At 39.8% G+C, this 10,505-nt stretch overlaps 1 pseudogene; it reads right to left on the bottom strand.

Moving 5' to 3' along the window:
* Positions 1 to 8,307: 8,307 nt before the first annotated feature.
* LOC144630379 (E3 ubiquitin-protein ligase TRIM45-like) lies at positions 8,308 to 10,251 on the bottom strand (annotated as a pseudogene).
* Between the last annotated feature and the right edge of the window lie 254 nt (positions 10,252 to 10,505).

Raw genomic sequence — 10,505 nt, 5'->3', positions numbered from 1 at the left:
TTAATTTACTGTGTGTGAACACGACGCTATTTTTTGCCGATGCCCAGGTACCAGTGCTCGGGCGCTAAGTGTGAACATGGCCTTAACCCAACGAGTCCTAAAGCTCGTCTTTGCTTGGATAACTTTTGCCTGTGTAACAGGCGCAGGAGTATCGATACAGGGCGGGAATTGAAGGTTTATCAATCATGTATTTATCAAGTGAACTCACGATTGCATTTCTGCGCCTTTCACTGACACGCAAACTCAGGTCAATTAACAGATTTTCGCTACCGTCAGAACCTTAGCGGTCGACATCTCAGGAAACAGAAGTTCACTGGGTCACATCCGTGGGTTGTGATTGGTAGATTTCGATCCATTTTGTCTGTGTCATTTTCTAAAGGTTTTTTGAAATTTAAAGTTCGCGCAGTGTTTTTGAAAGGCGCTGTTTTCAAATGTTTCGCAATAAGAAAAGAGCGTCATGCAAATCTAGCTGCTAGAAAGAAATGTTTTTCATATACGAATTGTGAAAGACATAGTCCATGGCCAGTCCCTGAATTATCCCTTCCGCGTGCCCTTTATAAGGGTTTAACCCGGACTCAGGAAGCCGGTTCAACCCCAACAAAGGGCGCAAGGAAGGGAGAGGTTAGGGACTGGACTACCTTAGACATGACCTGCCATTCGGGGTTCACCGAAGGCAAAACTGGCTGGTTCTACAAGAAGTTGTTTTTAAGAAGGAAAATAGAAAATTAAGTTGCTTCAGGATTAAATTGAATCGTGCGTGGTTCACACTAAATCGGTACTAACTCGAAACTTTCATTTTCTTGTTTAGCAGAGAAACGAAACAAAGCGCGCAGTTTAGGTTAAGACCAAAGAAAACAACAATCTCGTCACCAGGACTATCCGATGGGCTGAACGCAACAGAGATCGCTTAAAGCTCACTCCCCATAGCGTGTGCTATCAAGTTTAATTAGCAATATAGGGAAAAAGAAAAGTTAATCAAAGTCTCTTCGAGATATCGACGTTTTTGCATGAAGTATGAGTCGAAGGTTTATCCTGTGCATTGTTCTTCGAACTTATCATTACAGTTTCTTTGTAGTTTAGTTTAACAATTTCCTATCTTCGCGGGGGAAATGCAGCCATATAATTTTGTCAAAAATGGCTCGTCCGCGCCGGGTATTTATACACATATTCCTTAACATTAATATAATAATAATAATAATAATAATAATTACATTACACAAATAAACAGTGCAAATTTCACCGAGATCTGACAATTCTATACTTGCAAGGACCTTTCGAGGCAGTCGATTACGGCAGCGAAATTAGCAAATGAAACAGCAAAATATATATGCGTTCCACGCTTTGTTTTTGCGACGCCATATTTGAATTGTTATAGGTAGACCGCTGTTCAATGTGTTCAAGGCCGTATCGTTATGATTGCTCCACGAAAAAGCACGAAACAAAATACGGATATTTCCGACTACTGTCGGAGAAAACATTGCGCATATAATTGCGGCGTAAATAAATCGTTACACTCAAGCTGCGTTTTGTCTAGGCTCTGCGAGGGTCGGATATCAAGACCAAGGATTAAACAAAATCCATATATACAGTTAATGTTTCAGTGAATGCTTTCGAATTATATTTGAAGATGAAATACGAAAGAATTTTGCTGTCTTTGACTGAAATTCCACTCGAACTGCGTAGATACGATAGCATGTTGTAAAGCCGATTCATGCAACATTACTGTCAACGCGAAATCTCGTCCCTAACGACCTAGGCTGATGCCGGGGGGGGGGGTACTCCCTATAATGGACTATACGGGGAGGCTCCGCCCGAAAGGGGTACCTTTTTCAGGCTTCAGGTATATAAAAGGGTAGGGATTTCACGAGTTTAAGTATATGAAAGGATATGGAAATCTGTCATTTGGCTATTTAAAAGTGCCTTTAATTAAAATATTTCGAACGGACGCAATTTATGGTTGTATTATTTTAATTTATTAAGCGCTACATAAAAATGACAAGAAAACGTCCTATTTCAAGTCCACGCCATGTCTCTTAGGTATATGAAAGGGGTACCTTTTTTCAGTTAAAGGTATACGAAAGGGGTACAATCTCTGTGAAAAACGGTATATAAAAGGGTAAGGGGTTAGAACTTGGGGCGGAGCCTCCCCGTATAAAACTTTTTTGAGTAGCCCCCCGGGGGGCTGATGACGAATTTTTAACCGCTCCTAAGCTAAAAGAAGCCCCCATCTCTTGCATTTGTTTTAACTTCAATAATATCTTTGAAAAGAGCGAGTTTTTTGGTATGGTTTATTTTTGACGTTTGTAATTTTTTCGTGATGTAAGTGCTAGTGATTATTTATTCGTGTTTTAGTTACGAAATCCATTGTTTGTTTCAGACACACGTGCGTTGAGATAAGAAAGCTGACATGTCACTTTTAAAATTGTTATATAACGTTTGTAAATGTGACAAGTCACGTTTTTTCCCACGAGATCGCAAGTGATCACTCACAGCGGAAAGTAATCCCTTGAGAAATTAAAACAGTCCCTTGAGAAATAAAAAAAGTCCCTTGAGAGTTTACAAATATGTGGTTCCAAATTTTGTTCACATAACCCCTATTCTACGTTTTTAGCTTGTAAACAAGCAAAAACGTCGAAAAAAGTAGGTTCAATTCTAAAACAGTTTTATTAAACATTGCTTAAAACGTTTTAACATTGAAAATCAGATTTTACTAAGCTTACACCATTCTCGTCCCCCGAGTTCACAATCCTTCTGGTCTGCGCCGGAGATCAAGTTCTCTTGCCTGTTCGATTTGCGAGTATGCGCAGAGTCTCATTCTGTATTACCAGCCAATCAGATTTGTCAATTGGACAGTGAATCGCGGACTTCCAGTGTTGGAGGCGGCCAGGGATCTCGATCCCTGGCGCAGATCAGTAATATGCTGCCATCGGATAACATGAGTTCCATAAAAAAAACTCACCAGCTAACTTGGGCATAATAATCAAGCGTGAGCTTAATAAGCTGCCTTTAGATAACATGAGCTCCTTAAGCAATAATAAGCAACTCGCCAGCCAACTTGGACATAATCTGATCAAGCGTGCGCGTAATATGCTGCCCTCAGATAAGATGAGTTCCATAAGGAACTCACCAACCAACTATTTTCTATTTGTAAATCCACATGAATGATCGATCGATAGAACATAGAAATGATCATCTTGCATAAAGCGAAAACAACTTAAATCTTAAAAGGTCGAAACGTTTACGCGACATCAAAGTATCTAGAAATCATTCCTTGCTAGATGAGCTTCTTCTGTCTTGTCGATGTAACCTGCAATTCTAATACTGCATCGGAGCTGGCGGGCGGCGCGCCTCATACAGTCCGATGTAACCTGCAATTCTAATACTGCACCGCTTTAAAATATTTTCTTCATCGGAGCTGGCGAGCGGCGCGCCTCATACAGTCCGATGTAACCTGCAATTCAAATACTTCTCCGCTTTAAAATTGTGTCAATGTTCTTTCCTTCAACTGGTGGGCCATATAGTTTAGACCGCAACACGGAGATACTTATCATCGAGCCACAATATATACTTTTAAGTCTGCTCTCCCAATGGAATACATAATCAAGAGTAACTAATCATTAGCTGGGCAACGTTTTTTTTTGTCTGTTAGGTGGTGCAGCGTCATGGAACAAAAAAATAATTTTATGTGCATGTTTCTATTGAAGACGGCTGCACACTTACGCTTTCCACAACACTTGTACATTGTACAAAATGCTGAAAATGGAAACAGTGCGGCGTTATTTAGCATTGTTTTTCATTGGATGCGTTTTTCTTCTGAAGGCTTTGCTTCGATACAGCTTGTTAAGATTCAGTTTCGTGATTTTACGGGCCTGTTACCAGTACGAGTCTAGTACGCAAAAGGCCGCTTCTCTCGCAGTTTAAGAATTAAACTGCTTTGGCCTTTAAAAAAAGTCATATGAAAATTTCTTTCTATTATTGTCGGCCGCTCATTATGCATCTAATTCAGTTTGGTAAGTTACTTGCGGGTATAATATGCGCTCGTCAGTTCGAAAATTCTATAGTTTCTACAGTTTCTATAGGCTCGATCAGGAAAATCGAACAAGGTGAATCGATACAGCAGTCCGGCTGTATTTTATTAACAGCCTCCCCGGTATTATAAAATGTGCTGTGCATTTTCGGTGTTAGCCAGTTTACAAATTTGTATATTTTCACGCTTTCTTCAATAATAATCTTTAAAACTGGTTCCTTGTTTCTCCGATTTTGCAGAGGTACATCGACAACATTCGAATTCACAGCGCGCTGTTATCATAACATCACAAATTTATTAGTCGACGGTATTATGATCATCTTTTTCTGGCCTTCATTATATTAAATAATGTTTTTGACAACGAAACAGATTATGACATCTTTCGCGGCTCAAGCGAAGAAACCTGGTGTGAAGTATGTTAGGAATGCTAGGATAATATCCTAGCATTCCTCTGAATTACTTACAGTTGACACCGCCTGCGTCCCCTCATACATAATAATTAAGCGTGAGCGTAATAAGCTGCCCTCAGATATGACGAGTTCCATAAGGAACTCCCCAGCCAACTTGGACATAATCTGATCAAGCGTGCGTAATAAGCTGCCCTCAGATATGACGAGTTCCATAAGGAACTCCCCAGCCAACTTGGACATAATCTGATCAAGCGTGCGTAATAAGCTGCCCTCAGATATGACGAGTTCCATAAGGAACTCCCCAGCCAACTTGGACATAATCTGATCAAGCGTGCGTAATAAGCTGCCCTCAGATATGACGAGTTCCATAAGGAACTCCCCAGCCAACTTGGACATAATCTGATCAAGCGTGCGTAATAAGCTGCCCTCAGATATGACGAGTTCCATAAGGAACTCCCCAGCCAACTTGGACATAATCTGATCAAGCGTGCGTAATAAGCTGCCCTCAGATATGACGAGTTCCATAAGGAACTCCCCAGCCAACTTGGACATAATCTGATCAAGCGTGCGTAATAAGCTGCCCTCAGATATGACGAGTTCCATAAGGAACTCATCAGCCAACTTGGACATAATAAGCTAACCAGGCATAACTAATCGATGATCAATGACATCAATTGGTAATCAATGAGTAATCGATGGGTAATCAGTTGATTAGTCATTGATTATTGGCGATGATCAATGAGTAATCGATGAGTAATCGAAGCCCAAAAATTTTGTGGCCTATCGATTACTCATCGATGACATCGATTACTCATTGATGTAATTGATTACCTATTGATGGTATTGATTACTCATCGATGACCCATTGATTACTCATCAACTATCATACTGCACACAAAAGACACATTCCTTGCTTTTTTGTACCATTTTTTGTGATTTTTTTTTCTCTATGTTAGTCATATTTTGCTTTATAACTGGCATTCTTGTTGACGAAAGTACGCCCTCGCAAAAGGTCAAATAACCTTCCGGCATATCAAGACGTGAAGGGCTAAGCACAAATACAGATGATATTTCAATATTTCACTTTACCCAAATCTTTTTTTTAATAACAAAACAATTGAACAGGAAAACCAACCAGTCTGGAAATGAAACTAACAAGTACGAAGACAAGAATCGACTACGTGGTTATAGATTTTGGTCGGTGGATGTTTGTCAGCAAAGTAAGACTGCTTCGGCTTAGGGAGACAGCCATCATAAGCACTTACATTACGCACCGGAACAGCTGCAAGCAATTTTACTTCCTGTACTTTTTTCACGTGTTACCATGATATTGTTAGATTGTTATAGCGTGTTATACTTTTACAAGTTCCGGTTTTCAACCACGAGACTATATCGATGAGTAATCAATGCAATCAATGACTAATCGATGCAATCGATGACTAATCGATGACCAAAAATTTTGTGGCCTATCGATTAGTCATCGATTACTCATTGATCATCGGCAATAATCAATGACTAATCAACTGATTACCCATCGATTACTCATTGATTACTCATTGATGTCATTGATGTCATCGATTAGTTATGCCTGGTAATAATCAAGCGTGAGCTTAATATTCAGCCCTCGGATAAGATGAGTTCCATAAGGAACTCACCAGCCAACTTGGACATAATAAACAAGCGTGAGCTTAATATGCTGCCCTCAGATAACATGAGATCCATAAGGAACTCACCAGCCAACTTGGACATAAAGCGTGAGCTTAATATGCTCTTCATGTGAGATGCATTCCATAATGAACTTACCAGGCAACTTAGACAATATAATCAAGCGTGAGCTTAATATGCTGCCCTCGGATAAGATGAGTTCCATAATTAACTCACCAGCCAACTTGGACATAATAATCAAGCGTGAACCTAATATGGTGCTTTCAGATAAGATGAATTCCATAAGGAACTCACCAGCCAACTTGGACATAATAATCAAGCGTGAGCTTAATAACTGTTTAATATGCAGCGTTCAGATAAGATGCGTTCCATAAGGAACTCACCAGCCAACTTGAATATAATAATCAAGCGTAAGCTTAATATGCTGCCCTCAGATAAGATGAGTTCCATAAGCAACTCACCAGCCAACTTGAACATAATAAACAAGCGTGAGCTTAATATGCTGCCCTCAGATAACATGAGATCCATAAGGAACTCACCAGCCAACTTGGACATAAAGCGTGAGCTTAATATGCTCTTCATGTGAGATGCATTCCATAATGAACTTACCAGCCAACTTAGACATAGTAATCAAGCGCGAGCTTAATATGCTGCCCTCAGGTAAAATGAGATCCTTAAGGAACTCACCAGCCAACTTGGACATAATAATAAAAAAAATATGTGTGTAGTAAATGATTTTGAGTTTTCTAAATTTAAAAGCATTTACGACACTGATACTATTTAGTATAGTTTTGCTCACATTATAATTTGGCTATATATCGCTTTATAAAAACATGAAGTCGTACAACATACACTGAACAACTACTATTGTAATCCGAGGTTTAAACTGTGGGGATTTATGTATGTAACTTCGAGACCAGAAAATGCACAATAGTGTCATCGCAGAGATCACAATGCATGATCAGAAACATCTACTTCAATATGTATACTTTGTTAGCTTTAAAGCTAGTGACGAGAATACGTCCATCTGGTGCTGTTGCTATTCCAACAGGATCTGGTAAATCAGTTATAGTTTTGCCTGATGTCCATCGCCGACACATCACTGTCTTGAAAACAAAACAGCCGCCTGAAGGGGTTATTTAAGATTTCGCGAAAACAAAGTCAGTTTTGCAACAAAAAGAAAGAATGTTAAAAGATCGATCAAATCCCTATAGCTTTGGTGTCGTCTAAAGTGAACAAAGCGCAATGGAAAAACGACAGCTGACCGGAGACGAACTTCCACTTTCTCTCCCCAGTCCACTGTGTTGACTTGCTCGTCCTTTCTCTTTTCTTACGTTTTCCAGGTTACTTTGAAAATCAATTTGTGAAGCAGGATACTTTGCCGCACCGTCGAAGAACCGCTGACTAGAACGTGAATTGATCGTATTGCAAGTTGTGAGAGCATCGTTATTCGGTTCTAGACCTCCTCCCCCTCCCCCCCCCCCCCCCCCCTAATGCAAAAAATGTAAAAAGTTGAACTCGCGATCTTTACGTGCGTATACATGCGTGTAACGTTTGAAATACCAAGAAAAAAACTTAGCATTGGAAATTGGACAACGTAAATTCCACGCACGTAATCGCGCGCGTAAAATTTCATTTTTACGTACGTTAACGTGCGTCAACAAAAACGCGACAGTGGAAATCCATTTTAAGTGTTCTCAAAAAGCTTAGAAACAAGATAGCTTCTTTCAGCTACAAAAAAGAAAACTACCCAACTGAATATTATTATTATTATTTTTACATTTATTATCGAAAATTGATACTACCAAAACTTCATATTTTCAAATATATACTTAAACATTAAATTGTCCGCCGTGCCAATTTTAATGGATTTAATAGAAAAATGAGGTTCGAAACTCCTTTTGGTAAAAAAAGAACTAATTCAACGTTCAAAATATATATTTTCTACCTCACAGATATCAAACTACTAAAGCCGCCAGAAATTTCTATATCTCTTCCTAAGGCAGTACCGAAGGTAACAAAAATTCGAATGATTGATCTTTTAAACAAGTGTGTACTGCATGATTTTGTCTTTTCCAAATTTAAAAACATTTACGACATAATGACAATATCAGTTCACTAGATTCGTTCGCATAACCATTGTATTTTGGGTAAACATCGCAATATAGGAACATACAACTTAGACCAGAAAATGCGCAATGTCATACCAGAGACCCCGCATTGCAAAAAAGGCTACAGACTACAAATAATGACGATTAAAACATCTACTTCAATATGTATACTTTGTTAGCTGTATAGCTAGTCACGAGAATACGTCCATCTGGTGTTGTTGCTATTCCAACAGGACCTGTTAAATGAGTGAGTGTTTTGCCTGTGAAGCGACCGTCTAAAGAAAATTGCTGAACTCGGTGATTGTCACAGTCACATACCAGAAGATTATTGGACCTGTCTACAAGCATACCATACGGCGATTTAAATTGTCCGTCTTGATTTCCTTGTGTTCCGCACTTGTACATAAACGTTCCTGACTGAGTGAAAGCTCTAATGCAGTTATTGTTTCTATCAGATACGACAAATATGTTTTTGTAAGAAATACAGCCTCTTGGACGGCAGAGTTTCTCTGGGCCGCTGTCTCCAAATATGAAAATAGTTTCTCCTTCCTTTGACAACACATGTATCCTGTGGTTGCCCAACTCGGTTACCACAATGCGTCCTTCATTATCCAAACAAACATCAACTGGATTTTCAAACTCTCCTTTTCCTGCACCACGTTTTCCAAAGCTTTTCACAACAGTTCCTGTCTGGATATTTATTTGTTGTATTCTATCATTCACTTGATCTGCAGTCAGACTCGTTATCGTTTAAAAAAGAAACGCCACCTGGGAAGTTAAATTGTCCAGAATTTGATCCTTGGCTGCCAATTTTCCTTAAACAGTTGCCTTCATTATCGAAAACATAAACACAGTGTCCATTGTAATCTGTCACGACTACCTTGCCTTTCGTGTTAATAGCGATCCCATAAAATCCTTTGGGCACGTCTCCTTGAAAGAATTTTAAGTCCAACTCACCGACTACAGCAAGTTTACGTTCTTTCACCTGCATAGTAAATGGACAGGTCGGAAGTTTATCGCCATTGATCTTCACTTCAATGCTGTAGGCACCCGGCACCTTTGGAGTAAATTTCAGCTGAAGATTTCCGTCTTCTTTCTCGCTTACCATCACATTTGTTACATCTTTAGCGGGTTCTATCAGAACTTCAACTTGATCTTTGAGATCAGCCTGGTTACTCAGCTCACCTTCAGATGTTTTGGGGCATAAGGTAAATTTTGCTTCTACACCAGCCTGAAGAGCTTGATCCATTCCTTCAAGCGTAGATCGATTTACGTCGACCCTGTACTTGTCGGTGGTCTCAATAAAACCCAGTTTCAAGTCCTCCACAAAAACCGCGGTAAACTTGATAAATGAAGTCTCGTCATTTTTAGGAACTTCAACTGCACGCAGCACTTCAAATCTCTCTTTCAAAGTTTCCTTGTTCCGCATAATATCCGAGCTTGAGCTTCTCTCTGCCAGATTTTTAGCAAACTCAACTGCTTGTTTCATTTGTTTGACCAGGGACTGCGCGTCCTGCATAGCGGAGTTAATTCTCTCGAGTCTTGTCACGCGTGTAGTTTCGAGTAATACAATCGCTTCCCGTTCGCGCTCTCGAATCTCTGCGATCATTTGTTCAGCAGCTTTCGAGACTCCATGTTTAGCGGTTGCAACTTTTATTTCTAGCTTTGAAAGCGTATCTTCAAACTTTCGAATCACTTCACCAAGCTCGCTTATCTTGTCCTTGATCATTTCAGCGCCCGACATGATGTTCGGTTTCTTGCCATGGGCTGCTTTGTCGAGTAAAAGAAAATCGTGATTCCGATGATCCGTGACAAAGCAAATTTGGCAAACACAATCTTGACACGAAACGCAAAAGAATCTCGTGATTTTTTTCTCGTGGAACTGTTGCGAGCAAAATGACTGTCGCTTCAGCAAAGCTTCGTAATCTTCTTCTTTAAACTCCTTCACAGGCGTGACTTTGTGCCCTTCGAACGAATCCTTTAACATTTCGTGTGCGTTGTTACAGTCTGGGCACATAAATCGTCCACAGTGAAAACAATAGTGTAGAAACCAATCCCTAGGCCCAGTCTACCGCTATTATGTATTACTCGGCCCAGTCTACCGTGTATATTAAGTCACCTTTTCGCGGGTTTTATGCATATTGTTTCTTCACGGAAAGATTCGTTTATATCTAAGAAGCTACGTTCGTTTGTCGTCCTTCGTTTCGCCGCGTATCCTAATCGTCAGGTACATATCGTTTCCTTCGTTTGTCTTCTAGTATTTCCTTTGTTGTATGCTGTTATTTCTGTTCT

This window comes from Oculina patagonica, chromosome 11 (genome assembly GCF_052425735.1).
Source record: "Oculina patagonica isolate OP01 chromosome 11, crgOcupat, whole genome shotgun sequence".
NCBI classification, from domain to species: domain Eukaryota; kingdom Metazoa; phylum Cnidaria; class Anthozoa; order Scleractinia; family Oculinidae; genus Oculina; species Oculina patagonica.
This window is presented reverse-complemented; position numbering and strand designations above follow the sequence as displayed.